The sequence below is a fragment of the Ursus maritimus genome, unplaced genomic scaffold (assembly GCF_017311325.1).
Source record: "Ursus maritimus isolate PB19 unplaced genomic scaffold, ASM1731132v1 scaffold_6, whole genome shotgun sequence".
NCBI lineage: Eukaryota > Metazoa > Chordata > Mammalia > Carnivora > Ursidae > Ursus > Ursus maritimus.
The window spans coordinates 39,990,489-40,015,870 of NW_024426774.1; positions in this window are offsets into that span (position 1 = coordinate 39,990,489).

Below are 25,382 nucleotides of genomic sequence, written 5' to 3' on the forward strand. Positions count from 1 at the left end.
GTGTCAGAATGGCTAAAATCAAAACCACAAGAAGTAACGAGTGCTGGAGACGATGTGGAGAAAAAGGAACCATCTTGCACTGTTGGTGGGAACGCAAACTGATGTAGCCACTGTGGAAAATAATATGGAGGTTCCTCAAAAATAACAATAGAATACCTTATGATTCAGTAATTCCACTACTGGGTATTTACCCAAAGAAAATGAAAATACTAACTTGAAAGGATATATGCATCCCTATGTTTATTGCAGCATTATTTACAATAGCCAAGATATGGAAGCAACCTGAGTGTCTATTGATAAATGAATGGATAAAGATGTGGTATGTGTATATGTGTAGTGGAAAATTATTCAGCCATAAAAATATTGTGATCTTGCCACTCACAACAACATAGATGGACCTAGAAGGTATAATGCTAAGTAAAGTAAGTCAGATACAGAAAGACAAACACCATGTGATTTCATTCATTTATGGAATTTAAGGAAAAAAACAAATGAACAAAGAAAAAAGAAACAAAAAAAACCAAAAAACAGATTGTTAAATAAGAACAAAGTGGTAATTGCCAGAGGGGAGATGGCTCGGGGGTTGGATGAAATTGATGAAGGGGCTTAAGAGTACACTTATCATGATCACTGGCCCTGAGTAATGTATAGTATTGCCAAATCATTATATCGTATACCTGAAACTAATATAAAACTGTATGTTAGTCATACTTTAACAAAAACACAGATGTCTGTCTTTAACTTAAAGGCAATAGGAAGCCATTAGAGGATTTTAATCAAGGGAGTTCGACAATCAGTTTGCATTAAAAATGATTATTCTGGTTTCAATATTAAAAAATGAGTTTAGAGAAAGTTTAAGAAGGAAAACCAGCTAGGAGGCAATGACAGTAGCCTAATTAAGAGATGATGACAGCTTCTTGACTAAGGATGATAGCAGAGAGAAATACAAATTTAAGGACTGTTTTATTCTCAGTGAACTTGATATTTGATTTTATGTGGGAGATGAGAAATAGATAAGAGTGAAGGATGATATTTCTGTTGCTTGTTTGAGCAACTGGATTGGTGGTTAAGATTTGGGGAAAATAACACATTTATTTTTACATGTGTTGAGTTTGAATTTCCGTAGAATTTTTTTGAGGTAAGATGTTGAGTAAGGATCTGGATATGGTGATTTGGAACTCTACAGAACATACTGACTCAGAGATATACATTTGGAAGACACTGGCATATAGAAAATAAAGCATTAGAGAAGAGATTGCCCAGGAAAAGCATACAAAGTTCAAAATATAAGGGGCTAGGATATGGTCATAAGAAATTTCTCATGTAATAACTAATATAAAGGAGGTTAACACAGGAACCCAAAAATAGAAGGAATCTGGCAATGTGTAGAAACAACAGAATAAGAGTGTTTTGGTAATCAAAAAAATGGTCAATTTTGTCAAATACCATTCAGATATCAAATACGATAACTGGAGAATGTTCTGAGGGTTACAGATCTGGGATTTGGTTGCAGGGCCAGGATCAAGATATATGCTGATTAAAAAGTGAGTACAGGTGTGGGAAATACTGTGTGCTGCTTTACCAAAAGCTAATCCCTATACCAGCCCTGCATGCATGCATATACACACACAGCCTTGCTTCCTTCCTGGCTAGCACTTCTCCCATAATAGAGGCTGTACATGTCAAATAATTGTCTTCCCCACCTCCCTTGCACCACATGGGCTTGTGACAAAGTTCTGGCCATAGTGTCAAGGGTGAGTGCTTGCTGGAGGGATTTCCTCCCTACCAGAAAGGAAAAACTGAAGCAAGAATTTTATTCTTCTCTGGATAACTCATGTTTGCTTTGAAACACAGAATATCTATGACCATCCAGGGAGCAAGACAGAAAGTGACTGAGTCTCTGATGATGCTGTTAAGCAACTGAGTTAGCCTCCCAGTGAGCCCTATCTTTGTATGTCCTATCCATTACATGAGATATAAGACCCTGAAGGCTAAAGTCATCATGGGTCTTCTATAATGGGCAAGTAGAAACATCCTACATGATATAGAAGGTTGAAAATGGAGATACGGGTTCTTTCAGGAAGTTTTTTGTTTGTTTGTTTGTTAAGGTGAAGGATTGGCGAGAACCAAGAGAGATCAGGATACATCAGTTTGAGACTGTTTTTCCTTTCTGTCCTTTTTCCCCCTTTTCTTCTTTCTTTTCCATTCCCTCTTATTTCTTCCTTTCTTTTTTCCTTCTTTCCCTCTTCCTTTCATTCTTATTTTTCATGAAAGTGAGAATTAACTATGTTTGAGTATTAATACTACTGGGAAGGCATTGGGGAGAGAGGAAGGGATGGGGGCTGTCAAGAATAAAGAGTAAGAGAGAATGGTGCTAAAGCACTGAAATGGCAGTAGGGAAGGTGGAGAACTAACGGAGGAGATGGGATGATGCTGGAGGAGAAGTGGTGGTGGATGGTGTGATTCTTGAGAAGTTGTGTGGGGATGGAGAGTTAGCTCTAGAGCACATATGAATAGTTGGTATCAGAGAGAACAGGGGAAATCCACCTGTTATAGCAGGAGGGAGGAGGGACAGGTGGGTTTAGAATCTAGTAATGGTAGAATTTGGGAGTGGGGATTTCTGGTAATTGCAATATGATTATTTCCACTTATCCTGTTAAGCAGGAAGTAAAGTTACCAGTTGTAACTGATACATGATCAGAGAAACTATAGCGATGAGCAATGAGAATAGAGCTGAAAGGTAGTTTGGACTTAGAGCTGATTGTTTATTTAAGGCTTGAGTCATAACTCAGTTTAACTGTACCTTGGAATGGAGGTTGACTTGTGGGGAAGGGAAGTCAGTCTATGTGCTTCTTGATCTGTGAGGATGGGGAACAATAATGGGCAACATGGAGCTGGCCTTTTCTTTCTTATTCCTGTTGAAGAATGGCATTCACCAGATGTCACCAGCAGATAACAAAAAGGAAGTACATGTTCTTTGGAATTTAGAGTAAAAGATACAAAGAGTAAAGAGGAAGCTATATAGCATAAAAATTAGAGATATATTGATTCAAAATGATATACAGCATGAGATTAATTCTCAGATAAATATAGCATTAAATTTGCTTTAAAATGGAGAGTATAGTCTCTCTGACTCACATAGACTAGCACCTTACTGTTTACACTGGATAGTTCAGAAGGTCATATTATTTGAAGCTAGGCTTTCCTTCATCCCCAACGGAATATCTTTAATTTTATATATTAGTAACTGGGATTAATTGATTATAAAATAATGAAAGGTTGTCTTTTTGGGTTTTAAGAAGTAGAGTAAAAGTGTTTGGAGCAAAGAATTATCACCGTGACATTTAGCAAACAAAACCAAAACTTTTGAGATGAATTGATGAGCCTTTTTTTCCCCTTCTGAACAGACGTTGGTACTAGATGTGGGCAGTATTCTGTGTTGGTATAAAAGTGATTAACAATTTTATAGAACAAAACCAAATGTAAATTTTTATGTGAAGCTAAGTGTGCCCATAAATTTAGCAATTAGATGGGGATAAAAAATGTCAAGACTACGTATCTGAATTTACTCCAAACATATAAATAGAGAGCACAGGGTATAAATTATGGTACATGATATACGTAATTTCCCACAATTTCAATAAAATAATAAAAAGTTCAGAGATCTAGTTCATTCAAACAGACAATTTACTGTGATATGATATCTGACGAATAATAAAACAATCTTTCTGAAAAAAACTCAGAAAAGCTGTTCTATTCTTGTTTATGATTAATTACAGAGAAAGGTTCAAGAGCAAAATCAGCAAAGGGAAAAGATGCTTGAGTCAAGCAAAGGAGAAACTACAAAAAAGCTTCTTTAGGAGCCCCCTTTCTGTGGAGTTTCATGAGGACGTGCCTAATTTTCCCAGCAACAATGTGTGACAACCGGTGTGAAGTGCTGCCAAACAGGAGAGATCACCCAAATCCCAGGGTCCGGCTTTTTATTGAGGGTCAGTCACAGGCAGGCAGCACCCACGTGACTGACCTGAGCTGATCAACTCCACCTCTATGCTCACAGCAAAAAGAAGCATTCACCGTATGTCACACTGTTAGGATAAACTTCCTAATCAAGTAACAAGGCTCAAGCCTCAGGCATACAAAAACACACTGAAGCAGAATATTCTAAGGGATCAGAGGTTAGTTTCCAGGAACCAGCCAACGTCTAGTTATGAAAATAAGCTTTCTTTGGAATGTGCAGGATTTGAGCAACAAAGGCCCACTGAGTTAACGTTTTCTGGCCCAGTAAGTTACTCTTTTTTTTTTTAGGGGCATTGTGATCAGTTAGGCTTTGCAAAAAGCCCTGTAGGTCAAAATATCCCCACTCTTGTTGCCCTAATACAGTAATCAGACCCACCATGTCAGAGCTTCATAGCTGGCCTTTACCCCCTGCTGTTCCGGTGCCCATTAACTCAATCAAGGTCAGTAAGCCAGTCTCTGCGATGGCACCTGCCACCGTCATTCCCAATCTGCAAAGGACAGCTACCACAGATGTCTTTGAGGATGTGATGTCCCCTCACTAATATTTTTCTCGTTTTCATTTTTAAAAAGTGTCCACTGAGCTTTCTTTGGGGATATAGTGTGTATGTGTGTGTGTCTGTCACTGGGGGCAGGATGTTTGCCATTCCCATGTGAACCTCAACTCCCCCATTTCCATTTCCCTAAGCTGTTTTATTTCATCCCCCAGATTACGTTAGGGAACTTCTGGCATTTCAACCTTACAGAATCTAAGTTGTTATTGAGTCCAATTTCCAATCAACCAAAGCAAATGTTCGAGGTATTTCCTATTGTGTGAGATAACATAATAATTCTGGACTCTGGTAAACACAGTCACATTGACATACTCACAAAGATCCAGTACATATACGCTCTCCTCTTTGGACTGATTCCCTTGACATTCATTCCCACCCATATTCTATAGGCTTCTACTGAATGAATTAGTAATCTCTTGTACCTTTTTGGAGGATAAGCTATTTCATCTCAGGTCAGGCTTGACACTTATCCCTCTGGAACATAAGATCTCATTGTAGTTACAGGTCAAGAAGCAGTAAGAGTCGTTGGAGTGTGTCCTGAGAAAAACAGACATTCCTTTATAAACTAACTTACTTAAGTGATGTCACATGGTTGCCAAATTAGGATGTCTCAGGTATGAGATCCTGGCAATACCTCAGAGAGACTTATGGATTTAGGATCCTCAAGTTTGTTTGAGTATAGACAGATGTCATTCTTCTAGGCTTCTGGATCTCTGTGCTAAAACATGCCCTTATTTTCACTTAAGTAGCATGGTAAGGTTGTGAATTCAACTTCCATTAAAACTCTGGCTCTAGTAAAATTACCTTTGGGCCTGGTTTTTATTTAGGTTGGCCTGCTACTACCAGAACTAAGAGATCATTTTAGGGCCACCATGGAAAAGTTGAGCCTCTGACCATGATTTGAAATGAGAGTTTAATATTCTGAGCTGAACAGTTGTTTCCTTCTTTTATCTCTTGAGTGCATTCAGAAGTAACAATCCCACTCCCCAGTCTTTGCAGTCTTCATCATTGCTGTGGATTAACATGGACAAGCTACATGGTCTGCTGAGATATTTCCTTCTTAATAGGCACTTGGTTTCAACAAACAACAGGTAATTTTCCAATTAGTCATGATGCCATTGCATGCCATGTGTTATTAAAGCACCATTTCCCATTGCATTCGAAACCAAGAATACAGCTAAACTAATCATGGAACTCCACGTTTATGAGTTTGTTTTCCTACAACCATTGCTGGTACCACGTACGTATCAGTCATATAATAAACACTGTTTATGCCCTATCCATACCTCTCAAATCTTGCTGTTGTAGTACAAGGTGGGTCTGACCTCTAATTGCTTGAGGGCTTTCTCTAGAGCCCAAAATCTTTCTATCTCCCAGCACAGATGGTCAGAAAGCCTGGAAAATTGTTTCCTAGCAGTAGCCATCAACCACTGACTGACAAGAGGTGCTGTATAAATAATCCAGCTCACTTGTCCTTTTCTGAGATAATGCTGATGCATGTGTTCCCCACGGATTTGCAGAGTTTCCTAGGCAGGCTTAGCTCCCACACAGTGACTGGCTAGATTAGTAACCATTTTTGGTGCTCCCATTCTTTGTTTTATTTTCCTTCTACTTTTCTGTTGTTTTCTGAAAGCATCCCTAATGCCCCCTGTTGGCATAAATTAACAGGAAGCCAGCAGGCAACATGCAAAGTAGTTTAAATAATTTTTACCCTCAAATGCAAGGAAATCATTTTCTTTTCTTTATGTAATTATAAATGATAATGATCTTCGAATACAGGGCCTTGGCTTTTTTGCTTTTCTGATGATGGAATTATACAAGAAGCTTGGATGGCGGCTGGGTTACAAGAATGAGTGTATAGGTTAAGTTTAAATTCATTATAGAAGTAAAACAAAGATAGAAAGAAATGTGTCCCCAGAGCAATCTGGTAATATGGGAACCCTTTTAGAAATGTAAAAGAATTGTCAGAGAAGAAACATAAATTTAAAAAACATCTTAAATAGCATCTGTATGCACTTAAGTAGTATTTGAATTTTTATTTGTGATTTACATTTAACACTTTGTCTTTCTAAACCATTACCTCACTAAGATATAAAGTGGTTAAGCTACATAGTAAAGTTTGAATTCACATTTTTAACTACATTTTTTCTATCTAAAATTGTTATAAGGAAAATTATGTTTTATTTATTCAAGTACCTTTAATAACTTCACCTAATCAAATATTTTCCCAAGAAGGATTCCCATTGAGTTTGTTTAATCACAGGAATGATCATGATTATCCACATAGCTACCATTACATGCACAAACACACAAACATGGTATGTAAATAAAATAAATGCTTATTGTCAATATGTATGGTTTTATTAATATAAAATTATTAATCTAGAAATGGCTCTTTCTTAATTGCTTAACACAACTTAGTCCTAACATGGTTTCCAATCAGGGTGTCTATAAACAGCTTAGACCTACTAAATTAGATTGCTTGGTATGCAATAATTAGGCTCTTGCAAATTTAGGGAACATTGTCCACACAGAATACCCTGCCTTATAACACCAAATGAACCTAAATTTTGATGTTTCACCAGAAGGACTCACAGAACTCATCGAAAGCTATTATAATCCCAGGATGGTTTATTACAGAAAAAGCACATGTACCAAAGGGAAGAGATACATGGGGCACAGACCACAACGCTCCAAACATGGAACTTCCAGATGTCCTCTCTTCATGGAATCACAGACAGCATTAATTATTGTTGGCAAAGAGGTGTGAGAATACACATAGACTTGTCAACCAGGTAAGTTCACCTGAATCTTGGTGCTCAGCCTCTTTATTGGAGCACCATCAAATAGGTAAGGCTGATGGCCCACATGGCTGATCTCAGTTTCCAGACCCTCAGGAGCTCAAGATGATACCTGACACCGAATGTCCTCACCCTAAATCACATTATTATTATCAGATGGGCTCAAGCTCTACAAAGACTCCTATCAGGCATGACATTCCGATGGCTTAGACACTATCTCCCAGAAGCCAAGAGCAAAATCTAGACCTCTCTTCCGGCAAACCTAAATTCTTTACCTCACATGGGGGTGGGAGATGGAACTGTAAAGTTTCCCAAGTGAATCAAATGTAACTTGATTAGCACTGATATTTAAATCAGCGTTTTGGAACCACTGCCTCAAATTTCGCATCTCTGCCCTACCACTATCTGGTCTTCAGTACAATTTGCTGAAGAAATAATGTTTGACTGCATAAAAATAAATTTTAAACTGTCCCTTTTAGTCTTTGCACGAATACTTAATTACAATAATTTAAATTAATGGCATACTGATACTTAAAAAAATGCAGGGAAAATGTGGAAAATGAGAGAAATGTATAACATACAGATTTAAAAAGGAAATATTGTTAATTAAGCCATCTGGCACATTGTCTTACACACAGTTATTCAAAAATTCACATATCACATTGTTTTTCAAAACTAAAGGAGCAATTTAAATTCGAAGATACTCCAATGTTTGGATAATTTATGTTTTTACTTTAAGGGAAAAATCTATGTTAGAAACACTGATTTTAGAAATTGTCTAATTCAATAACAAAATAGTTAAACTAGGACCTTTAGATATGAAGTGACTTTCCTAAAATCACATTTGAATAAGGATTGTATGCAACCAAAATGTCACTATACTGGCTTAAGCAAGTGAAGGTTGACTTTTCTTATGTATGAAGAACTCCAGAGGTGGAGCCCAAGCCTTGCGTGCTCAACGAAGCCATTAAGGACTTACTGCTTTATGAGCTTTTTGCTCTGTGATCCTAAGCGTGTGGCTTTTTCACTCATGCTCTTATGATGGTTTCTTATGGTTTCTCCTCTTTGAGAAATTATACGCATGTTCCACTGGACATATAATGGGTGAAAGAGAAATACAATACCCTTTGCAGTATAATTTGATTTACATTAATTGGATAAAACTGAGAACTGCAATCTCACATAAGGGAGTACTGAGAAGTAAGTACAGTAACTGGACACATAATAAATAGCAGAATCTCAAACAAACAAATAAAACAAAAACCCAAAACCAAAACAGGGTTATATTAGTAAGAGAAAAGGGGGGATTGGATATTGGGTATATCTGTGTTTGTTGTGTGTTTTTTCATCAAATATTTATGAATCATCCATTTGTCTTAGGCTCAGATTATAAAGTACTGAACAAGACCAACATAGTCCCTAGTCCCCAACGTCATGGAACTTCTGGTAATGGGAAAAAACCATACAGTAAATTATCAAGTACACAAACTATAATAATAATAAATGTTATATAAGGAAAAAAGTGCTATGAAAAAGAGTTAGAAATAGGAAGGCATGATCCACTTCAAGTTGTGTAATCTGGATAGATCTTTTTAAAGGGACGGCATCATAGCTGAAACCCGGAAGAGAAGTATCAGCTTAGTTGGGGGAGGGAAAAGTGGTCTACGAAGTAGACCAGAACATGTGAAGGTGCCGAGTTCTAAGGGACTGAAATATTTAAGAATACGAAGATAGGCTAGTGCAGCTAGAGTATGATGAACGAGAGAGACAAGCTGTGAGAGAAGGCAAGGCAAAATATTTGATTTCTTTTTACTCTGATACCCACCCCCTACTCTCCCTAAAATAGGTAGATTCTGAGATACTAGATAATATGGAGACAAAATGATAAAGCAGAAATACAGAGAACAAGTTTTAGTTTCAAAAGCCAAGGCTGCAATGTGATAAAATCTTGATAGGTAAGAACAATCATCTCAATCTAGACAGCAGCAGATTTCCAAGTAATGGGGAAAAGAGAAAACAGAAAGAACTAGAGGATGAGTGTCAGTGGGGCTTAAGATGGCAAGGCCATATGTGCAGAGATTTCATGGGGAAGAACATCGGTGTTAGCAACCAGAAGTTGTCCATGGTCCCCGCTGTGGACATCAGGTAAACACTGCTCCGGGCCCGGAGCAATGGAAGATGTGTATCAGTCCCTTTGTCTGTCCAGACTCCATCTGAGAATACAGCTGGTAAGGTCTGTGCTCATCATCCTTAGCCTTGTCATCCAACAGGGCTTTGTCTTTCCCTTTAAGTAAACACTGCTCATTGATTACCTAGAAGTGATGTCTACTTATGCCCTCTGCCTTGGCTCTACTTAAAAGGCACTAGTCTTTGTACTGAGGATAATGCCACTAAAACATGGCCCTTTTCTCCTTTATAGTCCAGTAAATAAGAACGACAGTAAACCAAAAGAAAAAAAAAGAAAGAAAAGTAGTCATAAATTCTATAATTGCTACATAATTTCACATAATTAAGTTTCTTTTAAAGACCCAACTTTTTAATTCAACACATGACTACAAGGGTTTACTGTAAGGCCCCAAGCCAGCCATCCACGAAGACACATCTTGAGCAGGTGTGCAGAATTCATGGCATTCATTGAATTTCTTTACTTGTCTTTTATTTCCTGTCAACTCTTTGCTGACATGTGTCAAGATCTTTATTCCGAACTAACGTGCTTCTCTAGCTCCAACACTCAGTCTTTTTGATGCTGCTCCTATATATTGGCCGGGATGCCATTAACACCTCTACCAACTACCCATCTTCTCTTCTGGTAGGGGCTGGAAGTTCCGTATTTCAATACTGTTTGTCCGTGTCTGCAGGGCATGACACTGTCTATTGGTTTGAGGGTGGGGGATCATGGACTGCTACAGCTGATGTTTATACCATTTTGTGCAGTCCCAGACAGAGAATTTTGGCATAACAATCTCTTTAGTCACTTGTTATTCTTGTCACCATTTTATCAGCATCTGTCAAGCAGGGACACATGCTGTCTCTGTTTTGTATGACATGACTGTCCCGGGTATCCAGCGATGATGCCACAATCCCCACAGGCAAGCACTTAACATTGATCATGATGCTGGTGCTGAGACCTGCTCATCAACCTTTCATGAATTACAAACATTTCAAGTTTGACTCACATTTCATTTTTAATATGATTTCAAAATGCCTTGAGATTCCTCAGCGTGATAAAATCCTATTGGAATTAGAGTTGCTTTTGTTGCAATTCTGAACAATGAAAAGTGTGAAGTCACCCTTGAGTGACTGTGATAACCATGGCATTTCTAAAGAAAATGTTAAAGCTCTTTATAATGATGGCTTAGGGGCTAGTCACATCACACAAATAGATGTAGATATATATTTTTTAAAGAGCAGATTTTTCAATATAAAATCTAATGAAATCAGACATATTTTAAAATCACTGTAGTTTACTATTTGGTATTTAATCTTATGTTCTCATTTGAAACACAAAAGACATTTGATAGAGTTTATTTCCTTGAAATTTCAATTATTTCCAAAATAGTAGTCTGTAATTTTAGTTGTGCTTTGGCTCAAGGGAAATGTAAAGATTAGCCATATGGGCTATTTAACTGGTCCCAGGGGGTTTATTTTCAGAATATGCATTATATAAAAATGGACAAAGCACAGAAGAGGAGGAAGCATGAGGGAATAGTAGAAAATGTACTGGTCTGGGTTAGGAAATTTCAAATTCATTCCTGTCCATAGCATGTTTGTTTTATTTCTTAAATAAAGTTAAATGATAATTCCCACTCCCTAATTTCATCATTACATTTTTTTTTGGTTCTGAGAAACAAAAAAACCATATGATAATAAACATAATAAGCATTAAGCGCATGGAAGAAATTATAATAATAATAATTATTATTATTACTATTTGGTGAACAATTACTAAACACACTTGAATAGGTGTATCAGCCAACTAAAGCCCACATCCAAATTTTGTTTATTTCTTAACCTGAAAAATTCAAGTTAAGAAAAACTATTTTTTTACTCAGCTATCCATCAATTGTATGTGCCGTAAGAGAATGTTTAAATCTGAACTTCATCATTTGTGGCATACATTTATTCCTATTCTAGAGCAATTCACAAATTCACTCATTCTGTCCTTGCAAATAGTACCAATTCAGCTTGAGTGGACTCAACCTTGGCCTTGAGGAATATATCAGGATGGGTCCAAGCTAATGATGGCAATCTAGCTCACCTGTGATGATGACTGGTTGCAACCCAGCCCTGAAGGGAGAGAGGAAAGGAGGAAGGGAGTGAGAGAGAGAGAACTAAAGAGAGAGAGGAGAGAGAGAGAAGAGAGTAGATGAGAGTAGAAGGAGGGGGAAGATATATCTACATCTATATCTATATCTATATCTATATCTATATCTATATCTATATCTATATCTATATCTATATCTATATCTATATCTATATCTATATCTAGAAAGAGAGAGAGAGAGGGAGGGAGGGAGAGAGAGAAAGGTATGTAGAGATACAGATATAAAGAGTCCTGGGTTCTTGATCAATAAAGTGAACAAATCAATCTCATGACTTCTAATCACTGAAAAGCTTGCTAAGTAATAAAAAATGACCTTGAGATTTAAGCCAATATTAGCTATGTTTTTTGTTCCTTTTGGCTGAAAGCATCTGACATTAGTGGTGTTCTGATCCTACTGCCCCTGCCCAAATGGTGGTACTACATTCCTGGCTCCCCTGGGCTGATGAATATTCAACAACGAATTGTGAGACCATGCCAGGCTCTTCTTTTCTCTGAAACAGTGACTGGCAACTTTTGAGATGATTACTACTCCATTAGCCTAGATCCCTAAGTGGCTATGGTAAGCAGAATATCATCATCTTGCATGAATAAAACACAAGCCTTTGTTACTGTAAGCCACATGTATCTCCGACTTTGTTACTACAATATAAGCTAGGCTGACCTGAAACAAGATCAGTGTTATGGCTTGATATGTGACCCCTAAAATGACATGTTGACGTCCCAATCCCCATACCTTGGAAAGTGACCTTACTGTAAACAGGGTCATTACAAAGTAATCAGTTAAGATGAAGTCATCTGGAGCAGGATGGGCCCTTAATCTAATATGACTAGAAGAAGAGAAAACAAATTGGACAGAGACATACAGAAGAATGCCATGTAATGATGAGTAAGGGACAGGCAGAGCTAGGTAGGGAGAGAGAGGTAGGGGGCTACTGGATCAGGGTCATAGAATTTCCAAAAATGCAGAGGTGAAAGGAAACCAGAGAAAAGGAAACAAACCAGAGCATCCAATTCTAGGTGTTAGAGGTGGGGTCTTGTTATAACAGCTACTTGTGACCAACAAAGAATTACCAGAACTACCAGACCCTAAAAGCCATTGAAGGTGCTATCAAAAGAGATGTTAAAAGGATTTAAGTTCCCTCGTTAGCCCTCAATAAAAAGACCCAACCCTAAAAGCCCTCAGTGGCAACCCTATCGGGACTCCTCTCATTCTTGAGACCTTTGTAAAAATGATATAAATTATGCTCAAAGGCATACTAGACATGGCCTTCCATATTTGGTAATGCTTTCAGTAGGACTTTGGAAATGTATTCACACACATAATCCTTAAAGGAAACCAAAGTTTTAAAACATGGTAAGTAGACATTAAGAGCGGTAACTGACTGGGGACTCACATGATAGTTTTGCATGATCTAGATAGATAACCTCAGAAGTTAAATACACACAGACACACACAGACACATACACGCACACATACACACAAACTTAGATATATATCCTCTGTTTGTATGTATATGTAAGTATGTATGTGTGCATGTATGTATATAGCTATGAACGTAGTTAAAAAGTCTCTTCTAGAGTCATTCATGTGAAGAAGGGTTCAAAGAAGTAGTTCGGTCAGAATCTTTTCTTAGCCTGAATTTCTCAAATATACAGAATCCAAAGTGTCCAGCTTTCCCCAGCAACACACCCTACAGAATACCTAATCACAGACAGCACGTCCATCCTACACATAGTTTTGCCTAGGATGGCTTTCTTGCTCTTCTGACCTATTGCTACTAAAGTCCTATATACCCTGTCTCTCTGAGCACTGGATTCACTTCCAATTTCCATTTCTGGGCTAGATCCTGAGTTGTATTGCCATAATTAGATCCTTCTCTGGTTAATCCCCCTTAAGTCTCCATTTTATTCTTACATCTAATTGCTCCCTTTTTCTTGGAGAGTAAAACTCATTTACCCATTCTGCCACTACCCTGAAATTGCCTCAAAATCATGACTTGTCCTTCAGCCTTTCCACCACAGAAGGGAAATTCTAGTACAAAGAAATCCATAGAAGTATCTCTGGGCTGCATGAAGAATGAAGTTCTTTTTCTTTTAATTCATAGAATTATATTAAGGTTCAGAGATAGTTATGCTAGATGGCTTTTCTGTTAGCAAAAATATAGCAAAAGATATAACAAACAACAAACTAGAGAATTTTCAGAAATCTAGGACCAGATGACAAAGGTTTGCACATTATGTTCTATAGTCACTATTTTAAGGTATTTTGGCCCAAGGCCAAGTCCTAATTAATTGGTTCTCTTTATATACCAGAGAGAACAGATTCTGACTCATCTGGTCATCTCTTTACCTTCTTTCCAATCTCAAATAAATGCATAACCCTACCCATTGTGCAGCTACTACCAGTTTTTCTAATGACAAGAAAATCTTAGGATTTTCTTGATAGAGCCAGGATCTATGGATATGGCCTCTCCTTACTTCCCCAAGACTTAGATGACCTGGTCCAGATGAATAAGAATGATATGCATTTATATCTTTCTTAATTTTGGATCCTGATAAAAGTGGGCTTCCTCTATTTAAGACTATGAAAAGTACAAAATAGCAATTGCATCTAATTTATCTGGACCAAAATCAGGATCTAAGAGCTTGGCAGAACATGACATGCTTCTATTTCCTTCCTTCATTTGTCTTAATTTTGATAACTTACTTTTATAATATTTGATAAAACTCCTGTTTTCGAGGTAAAGGAAGGGATTGTTCCTTGGCAAATGACTAATACGCCTTCTAGCCTGAACAGAAGATTCCCTCGTGTTCTCCTGGTACAGGAGTGGCTTGAGAGATTAAAGATGTTTAACACAGAAAAGAAATGATTTAGGCGCTGCTTAATGTTTTACAGGTTATGCACAAGAAGGACTGATTTTTTTTCTAAATAGTGCCACAAAGCAGAACCAGGGAAAGAGGGTGATAAAGTTAACAAAATAATGATTTCTGCTGCTTAGTACAATGCTTTCTTTTCAAATATTGTACTTCCTGTTATGCGGCATGCTTAGATAAAAAATGAAAGAACATTCTTCAGGTAAAATAAGATGTTATTCTTGTATTGGATGGGTTTTTGGGGCCACTGAACTTCAAAATTATACTGTTTTCTAAAAGGGACTTGACCAGATTATGTTAAGTTGGTAATCACTCAGAGTGAAAGGAACTCTGCAGGTGAAAGAGGCTTCAAGACAGCAAGTGTGGTCCCATGGAAAGAGAATGGTCTTTGGAATCAGATCCACCTGGCTCCAGGAAAATTTCCATATGTTTCAGAGATAAAATTTCATCATTAATAAAACCAATAACACCCACCGTTCTAAGCTGCATAAGTGACAAAATTACAGTTGTCAGTTATAGTCAAATGATAACAGAATTAAATAAACCTTTCTTTTCAAAACCAAATGTCAAGATAGTATGAAAAAAATAGTGGAGCATAAGCTCCATAACCCTGCTGATTAGGCAAGAGTGACACAATGACATCCACAACTTCCCTGCCCCTTTTAGGCATAGAAACTCTACTGAAACAAAGGTAAACTTATTTGTTTGCTTGTTTGTTTGTTAAATATATCTTTACTATTGCTCTTCCTATTCTCCCATGATAACCAATTATGTGGGAGCAATGTTATAGTGAAACCAGACCAAAAATTTCATAAATAACATATGGACAACTCTTTCTTCCACATGACCCATAGATATATACATATAACCCTACTCGGAAATTTTCTGAAGTCCATGTCTGCCCCTCAATCACCCGGTAGGTGGTGGTGAATAGATCAAAGAAGTGACATCAACCTACTCAATACCCGTGGACTGTCTACCGGAACACAAACTTTGCCTCTTCATTTCCTCTATTTTCAGTTTTCTTCTTTAAAAGACTCATTGGTATCTGCATAACTTTTTGTGATACATTTTTCTCTCTGACATACCTTCAAGTTTTTGCTTTGACTTTGTATTAAACAGTTCCAGCCCAGGCGAGGCGATATCCTTATTCTTAAACTTGGCATCTCAAATGTCATCTCTGACCTTGATCAATGTATCTCAGAAATCTGGCTCTATGGGGAACAAAGAATCTTTCTGATTTATGCTGACATCTCTGTAGAGCTGAGATAGAATTGAGGATTCCTCAAAATGGAGGGTTAACATTTTCTTGTGATTAGAAAAACTGGTAGTAGCTGCACAATGGGTAGGGTTATGCATTTATTTGAGATTGGAAAGAAGGTAAAGAGATGACCAGATCTTGACCCTCTGAATTCTTGATCTGATCTCTACTGCTGAAGCTGATTCTCAAGGCAGAAGCAAAAAAGGAACATTCTAGGAAAAATCATTCTCTATTGTTCTAACAGAAAAAAAATCTAATAGATTTATTATTATAATTATTGATGGAGGATTTTTGGCAACAGTTATCTTTTCAGAATCCTTAGAATGAATCTTTGTGTTTAAATAATTTGAAGATGGAAAGACCCTTATTTCTAGCTTCCAAGGAGTCATTAATGTTTGTATGAATATGATAATACCAGTCTCAAACATCTACATTTTAGAAAGCAAGTCACCTCCTATCCAATTCTATCACTAAATATGAACATTAAAATAGCTTTAACATACTGATATAGTACTGTGCTTCATATAAACTCTACCCATCAGCACAGCAAATGCATCTCCAGAAAAGGATCCCCATACCTAGCAAAAACTAATTACCTTAGATATAAAATTCAATACCCTTTCTCAAAGCATAAATTTGCTCATGAGAAATGTGGCTGCCATTGCAATATGAGATTTCATACAAGTCCACTTTACCTCTGAAACCGGACATCTATCCTTTTAAAAACTTAGATTATTTTTTTCAGACTAAGAATTTTGCATGGGATTTTGCCCACAGTAAATGCAACTATGACAACCTTTTGGGGCGTAAGCTTACCTTACAAAACACAAGACTTTGTACATGTCTCACCTTAGTTTGCAAATCCATACATTTCTCATTTGCTAACTCACACCTTTTGTGGTTAATATGGGAAAAATACAGCAGATATAACTCTAGCACTAAGTGGGGGATATATGAACAAAGAAAGATTCTAGATGAAGTTACTCTGTAAATTATTATATTCCAAACCCCTATCTGCAAATCATAACTCCTGTTTGATGTCCAAACCTATCTGGAACCCTTCTGATTAAATACTGAATCTTATATTCTTGTTAATTCTCCTATAGGCTCACACTCTATTTACATGGCTCTTAAGAACTTGCTACTACTGTACTGAAAAGAGACAAAGATGAGGCTAAGGAATAGTAGAAAAAAGTAAAGATATTTCCTCCTTAAAGAGTTTAGCTCACCTACTCCATATTGCTGCCTTCACATCCATTTCGTTTGGCCCAGAGGCCGGTAGGGGCCTTGAACTGACACTAGCCCCTCATGCAAGCACATGCCCTAGATGACAGCCTGCAAAGTCACAAGTAAATGCCAAGTTCCTGATATGACCTCCCTAGCAGCCAGAGCAACAATCTCCCCTACCTCCCTTGGCCTTCCCCTTTTATACCCCACCCCTTAGGTAAGACCCCCATGGAGTTAACCAAAAGCTCACTCTTTTTGTTTTAAATTAACCATTCTGGCCTTAGCCTGGGAACCCCAAAACACTACACCCTGTGTCTCATGGTCCTACATCTCTCTGCCTGTACCCTAACTTTACCTACCCCTGTGGACCCTTTGAAGCATTCCATGTACTTCTTCTAGGACCTGTGAGTAATACATTTCTTTATTTCAACTTCTCTTGTGGTCTTTTGTTGAATCATGGCTCACCATCCATCAGTCTGTGCTCTGTTTAACAAATGTTAATTTAACAAATTCATCACAGTCTCATATAAAGTAGAAGCTTAGCCATTCACTCCATGTATACTTCCTCTGGGGATTACCTAATATTTTTGCCTGGATCTCTTAAGCTTCAGGCCTACCCTGAAGAGAAGGAGGCCCTTGGCAAATCTTTAACAAACGCCCGCTGGGAAAAATAAGTCTTTAATGCTGGAGGATCTACAGGTATGTGTCAATGTAGTATGAGAACAAACAACTGTACCCGTTAGTAAAGTCATACCCTTACCAAGGAGTAAGACACTAGCGGTGTTTGGTGGGAGACAGAAAACAGAGCAAGTTTATGTTTTCCCTAAAGGCCAACAGATATCACTTTGGGCCAAGAGAACCAGAAAATTCTCCAACTTCCTACCTGATTTGAAATCCATAAATAAAGACTGGGGAAATTTGGAAAGCCGAATACCTCTTTCAGACCATTAGTCTGCAGAGTATGGTAAACAAAAATCAAATCATGATTAATTCAGGAACAAAAATAATTTCATGTTTTTTGGGGTAAGTTTTATTTATTTATTTTTTTTTTAAAGATTTTATTTATTTATTCGACAGAGATAGAGACAGCCAGAGAGAGGGAACACAAGCAGGGGGAGTGGGAGAGGAAGAAGCAGGCTCATAGCAGAAGAGCCTGATGTGGGGCTCGATCCCATATCGCCGGGATCACGCCCTGAGCCGAAGGCAGACGCTTAACCGCTGTGCCACCCAGGCGCCCCTAGGGTAAGTTTTAAAATATCCTACAAATTTTGTAAAAAAAATTTTTTTAAAGTGTCCTATTTATATTCTGTCCTGGAGAAGTTCTATAATCACATTCACATATGCTACACAATAAAGAAACTGCCCTTGGTCATCATTATTTTTGGATGTCAAGATAGCACACAGTTGTAAGCACAGCATGTACTTTTTTACTTAATATTGTTTTTAACCGAAAAGCTAGGGGCAATTGTCAGGCCACTCTGTGGTTCCCTTTCTTAGAACGCCCCTGAATATGGAAGTGTTAGGAGATGATAATATCCAGGATTCCTTCTTCTGTAGGTGAGATCAGACACACTAAAATCAGATAGAGTATAATTCTATGTTTCAAAATCATTGTGTCAGTACATTGTTTGGTTCATCCCCTTGGGCGGGCTTATGACAATGGATATGAAGACTCAATGTTTCGAATACAACCAGCCTTGCCCAGTGGATGAAATCTGAAACTCAAGATGAGGTCAACAGTATTTTGGTCTAGTGCTTACTTAAAATCTCTGTTTTTCAAGTCTTTGGTTGCATTTTAAAAATTTGTTAAATGAACACATTTGGAGCTGCCTTACATGGACTATTCCGTGCATCAATTTCATTAATGTCCTGGCATGAATTTAAGTGTATATCATTATGCAGATGCTAATTATTATTTAGAGGAGCTGAAAACCTTCCTCTTGCACACACCAAGACTCTACCTACCATCCTCTTATAATTCTATATTTCTCCATTATTTACTCCCTTGGGCTAATGTCTGAAAAGTATAATTTTAAAATATAATCCTACTGTTTAGAAGCAATAATTCAATAGCTATTCCACTCAATTAAAGATTAGGACTTTTAATCTAGCAATGTTCATTGACTAGGGCTAGTTTGTCACACAATTTGCAAAAATATACTATAAAATTATCATGCATGGAAATAAGGCAACACAAGCCAAATAGAGCTAAGGCTGCAAAGCAGAAACTAGTGTCCAGGGAAAAAGTACCAATTTTCTTTCTTGGTTATAGAGAGCAGTTTTAAAACATTTCAGTGAACAATTAAAAATTAGGAGAATTTCTAAGGAAATCTGACATCTAGCTTCTTTAATAATTAGATTAGAAAATATGGAAGAACCTGACACGGTTTAACCATACATAGAAGGTGAATAGCAGGTACCACTAGATATAAACTCTCTAATTTGCCACTGTTCTCACTGCCACTCCTTGCCTTTCCATGAAGGTAAGTTACCTATCTGGTTTCTGGACCAGAGTTTCTTAACTTCAATTTGAAATTCACTAAGAAGAGATTCTAACTGATCCATGTAGGCCAGGTATTAACTGCTACTATAATGTTTTATGACTAAGACCATGGGAACAAATGACTTCACAGTATTTATGTGGTCTGAGAATTGCATGTTAAAGTATTGTAGCAAAATTTCTCTCTACATTGACCATTTATTAAAATATCCAATGATAATGGGTGACACGTGATACTAAATAAGCATGTTTGGGTGTGCATATGCATATCTATTCAAAAATTTTAATTCTAGGTCCCTTCCTTCCTTTCTTTTATTTTTGTTTCTTTTTTTTTCTTTCATTGTGTGTTTGGAGGAGTAGAGGTGGTTATTTCCCTTGGTTTCTCTTGAATAAAAAAAAAATTCAGTTTACTTAAATTAAAAACCCCTCAAAAACAATAATAAAAAAAAAGTTTACCCATTTTTCTCACTCCCACCATTTGTCTTTGGCAACCACCAATCTGTTCTACCTATGAGCTTGGGTTTTTTTGGTTTAACTTTCTTTTTTCTTTTTATATTCTACATATAAGAGAGATTATAGGTTATTTGTTTTTCTCTGTCTGACTTATTTTACTTAGCATAATGTCCTCAAGTTCCATCCATGTTGTCACAAATGGCAAGATCTCATTCTTTTTTGTAGTTGAATAATATTCCATTATATATATAAGACGATTTCTTTGTCCATTCATGCATCAGTGGACAGTTAGATAGCTTCCTTATCTTGGCAATCATAAATAATGATGAAGTGAACATGGGAATGATGAAGCCACATTCTTTTGCATGTGGCTGTCCAGTTTTCTCCACACTGTTATTAAAAAGACTCTCCTTACCCCATTGTATATTCTTGCCTCCTATGTCACAAATTAATTGACCAAATATGTGTGGGTTTACTTCTGGGCTCTCTATTCTGTTCCATTGATCTACGTGTCTGTTTTCATGGCAATATGTTACTGTTTAATAACTATAGCTTTTTAATACAGTTTGAAATCAGGCAGCATGATACTTATAGCTTTGTTCTTCTTTCTCAAGATTGCTTTGACTAATCAGGGTCTTTTATGGCTCCACACAAATCTTAGAATTGTTTATTCTAATTCTGTGAAAAATTGCCATTGGAATTTTGGTAGGAACTGCATTGAATCTGTAGATGGCTTTGAGTAGTATGGGCATTTTAACAATATTAATTCTTCCAATCAATGAGCATGGTTATCTTTCCATCTATTTGTGTCTTCTTCAATTTCTTTCAATAACGCCATATAGTTTTCAATATACATGTCTTTCACTTCCTTGGTTAAAGTTACTCCTAAACATTTTAGGTGTGCCTGGGTGGCTCAGCTGGTTAAGTGTAGGACTTTTGATTTTGGCTCAGGTCATGATCTCAGGGTCATGAGATCAAGCCCCGTGTCCAGCTCTGCACTGCGTATGAAGTGTTTTTGAGATTCTCTCCCTCTCCCTCTGCCCCCCGCCCCCGCTCATGCACTCTTTTCCCCTCTCTCTTAAAAAAACAAATGAAATCTCAGGAACTGAACAGTATCCAGAAGTCATGTCACCTGAGATGGGAACCCAGAAGATTATGGGAATGAGGAGAACACAGGAGTGGTAGATATAATGGGAGACCAACCCAAATTTATCCTCTAGGTATGAAATAGTCTGTGATACGTCAAATAAACAAAAACAGATATGGACTCAAAAGGAGATATTTAATTCAAAAGAATTATTGTAAAAAGGGTAAAAGGGACTATTGCTATAGAGAAAATGCTCTGACCATTAGATCTGCAAGCATCTCACTCATTAGACAAAACAGGATTTTCTCAGGGCACCTGGGTGGCTCAGTTGGTTAAGCATCTGCCTTCAGCTCAGGTCATGATCCCAGGGTCCTGGGATCTAGCTCCACATCAGGCTCCCTGCCCAGCAGGGAACCTGCTTCTCCCTCTCCCTCTGCCACTCCCCCGGCTTGTGCTCTCTCTCTTGCTCTCAAATAAATAAATAAATAAATAAAATCTTAAACAAACAAACAAACAAAAAACCCCCAGGGTTTTCTCTTATGTGGAGGAATAAACAAGGATACAAAGAACCAGACATATAGAAATGGGATGAAAGTATAGCATGGTCAGACAGTTGATCAGAAGAAGTTTTATCTTGAGGCCATCCTATTCTCATTTTTAAAAATTATTTTTATATATGTATGTATGTATTTCTTTATTTTGAGAGGGGGAGAGAGAAAGAGAGCATGAGTGGGGGGAGGGGGAGAAGGAGAGGGAGAGAATCTTAAGCAGGCTCCCAGCCCAGCATGTAGCCCAACATGGGGCTCATTCTCACAACACTGAAATCATGGCCTGAGCCAAAATCAAGAGTCGAATGCTTAACCAACTGAGCCACCTAGGTACCCCAAGGCCATCCTATTTTCAAGAGAGACTATACGGTGGCTCAGGCTGAGCATGGGTCAAAATTTAGGGGCTGGGAAAAGGAGAGAATCTTAACCAAACTTTGGTTAACAAGCATTTTATTCCTTTTGATCAGTGGGGACATGTAGTTCAGCTAATCATTGATGAGACAAGAAATGGAAATTTAAAGGGTCTGTGTCTGGGCTTGTAATAGGTAGACAAGGGAAATCCCCATGAATCTTATCAAAGACCTATGGGGAAGGATGTTTCTTTGAAATAAGTCATTTCTGGAAAATGAAAGAGTGGAAGATTTCTTAATCTTGCCTGTTTCCTCGGATCATATGGTTCCAGTAAAGTTAAACATTGTCAGATATATTTTATTCATCCAATTGCACATCTATGTGCCAATAGCACAAAGAATGTTATCTTTGAAACTGTACTGGTAGTCTTCAGGGGAATACTGTCAAATTGTAGATAATAAGACCAACACATGCTGTTAATGTTTGCCTACATATAGTTTGTTGATAATGGAGCTTTTATAACAAGTGCATATGATATTTAGCACTGCCAGTGATGTATTAATTAGCCAGAGTACCTAAATTAGTGCAACTATTTTTCCTGCTAAACATTACCTTGATGGTTTCTAGTTTCTAAAATATATGCTAAAAATATGCAACGAGGCATTTTATTTTCAAGGATAGATATAGGTGGGTGAAACCGAGAATTTCCAAAACATTCTCAGAGAATATAGACCAAAGAAAATGGTAAGTTGCTGTAAGAACAGCAAAAACCATTATAATATTGATGAAACATTGTGTAGGAAAATTGGAAGTGAATAGAGTAATTTCACTTAAGCCTTTATCTTCTATATTCAAATTCAGTTATTAAAAATGAAGTCCATTGACCTTAAGACCTGAATGTATTCTCAAAAATAACAAAATTAATTTCAACAATGGCAAATCACAATTAGATATACAGAAACCCACCTTCTAGCATAACCTATGTCACTAAGAAAACATTAATTTCTTAATAATTGCCAAAATTTGAAAGCACAAACTAAATCATAAAGAGTAATGAATGGTACAAATGATCCTGGTTATAAATAATGGGTAAGGCCTCACCATGCTAAATGCATGCTAATGCATATCAGATATCTAGACCACAACTTGAAGTTCAACTACCGGTGAACAAAAGACCCAATCATGTCACTTTAATTCTTGCAGACCTCAAAAATTTCTTCTGAAAGTGAGAAGAAAAAAAAAATTAAATAATCTTGAACTTTCCATTACATACAATAATTCTGCAGCACTGTTTCCTGGGTATAGCTTAAAGGGGTAATAAAATATTTGATTTGAATAGTAATATGCAATTTCAGTTATGTTGTCATGTATATTAGGAAAGAAAAGGAATTTCCTATTAATTGAGTTTCAGCTATGTAGCAGTCACTACCTGGGCATTACCTCAACATAAAGTTCACGTGAGAAATCCACAATTTGCAGATGAGGAAGGAGAGGCATGAACAGGTAAAGTAACTTGCTTTAAGTCAATTTCAGGAAAAAAAATGCATTTCTGTGGAAAACTTTGTAATTTAGAGGACATCTCTCCAGGTTATCCGATATTAGCTTTTTGTTGTCTTTGAGGTACCGTGCTTTGTAAGTTGTAGGTAACTAATAGATGTTATTTCAACTCTTTTTGTCCTATAAAGCAATAATTTTCTTTCTTCCTACCCTTTGGAAAAACCAGCTTTGCTTCCATTTACATAATCATTTCTGTATTCCCGGTACACACACATACACACACACACTACATATATATAACAATCTTCCTGGTTTCCTCATTAATAAGAATAAGATCTGTAAACTATGTTCACTTTTGTATCTATATGACCGTTATAACTGAAAAATACCTTTCTGAACAAACCTAAATTTTGCACAATAGAACGGGGCATTAAAAGTTGGATTATCTGGTTCAAAATCCCACAGTTTTTCTGGTACTCTATGGTACCTTTCCTCTCAAGAATCCTCCAAGAATCCTCCAAGCTAGGAGAATAGTTACATGTATTCTCGCTAAACAGAAAGGGAACAGAGAGCATTTTCTTGACAGAGTCAGCATGGCTGTTTAAATGGCATATTCAGCCCCAGATCTAGAGTATTTGGACTCCTTGTCTGTTAGCTTTTTTACCAAATAATTGCACTGGGATGATGTTTTCCTGTAGAGGGGGAAACGGTCAAAACTTTGAAGTGGCACTGGCAAGTAAAGGGAGAAATAACAAGAAGACTTTCAAAGAGACGAAGCGATAGAAGAGAATGAAGCATGATGAGCACCAGCCAGAGGACTGCAGGGCCAGGATGAAGAGATTTGATTAGCTAGCTCAGGAGAGAAAGAAATCAATACGGATGGGAAGCCATTTGAAATCATGAATTGAGGGAAGCCCAAGTTCAATCTGGGGCAGGGATTACTTTTTCTGAGCCTCATACATACTATTTTCAGCCAGATAGGTTTAGAAAAAAATTCTATGTGTCTGGTTACCAATGAACTCACAAATATCTACTACTAAAAATAAAAATAGTTTCGAATTAAAATTAAATAACTAAATAAAATAAAAACTCTAAAAATAGGACATTTATACCTTTTAACTTTTACAAAACCTTGTATTGATAAGCTGATCCAAAAGATAAATTTGGGGCCAGAAGAATGATTTAGCTGAATATTGATTAAATAAAAAAAGAAAATCAAGGTCAAGGATAATTAAGGAAAATTGAATTATAATAGTTTATTTCATTGCTGAGGAGAAAAGACCAAAGTGGCTCTCAAAAATGCTTCTTTATTGATTTTGTTTCATTTGACCATTTGAAGAGCTAATTTGACACAGACTATTATTTTATCCTGTTAGTGCAAGTATCATAATGGCCAATTGAATCAAATATTCTAGATAAATGGTTGATAAATGCTTGGAAAAAATGTTTGATCATTGAATATTGAAATTTTCCACACAATTAATTGCATCTTTGTAGGAGGAAGATGAGCTTAGAAATGGAATTAGGCTATTTTGGAAAATGGCTCTCCAACTATACACCTGAACAATCTCCAGGATAATTATCAAATTAATTCATTGATTTGATGCTTTCACATATTCCTTCCTAGTGCATTTCAAAAATACCTATGTCTACAGAGTTTTATAACTTGTAAGTGTTGTAGGACCAGCTTTGATAAGATTCAAATTATTAAAAATGTTTATTTAATTGGTTTTCATGCAATTTCTTTCAAAATGCAAAATGTCAGTGACAAAGGAAGGAAGTAGAAAAGACCTAATTATTGATGCTTTCTCTTTTTCTACCAATTTGTACTTAAGAATATATTTTAGGGATAATTTCAGACTCCTGTGCATTTTTTACTCACATGGAAGAC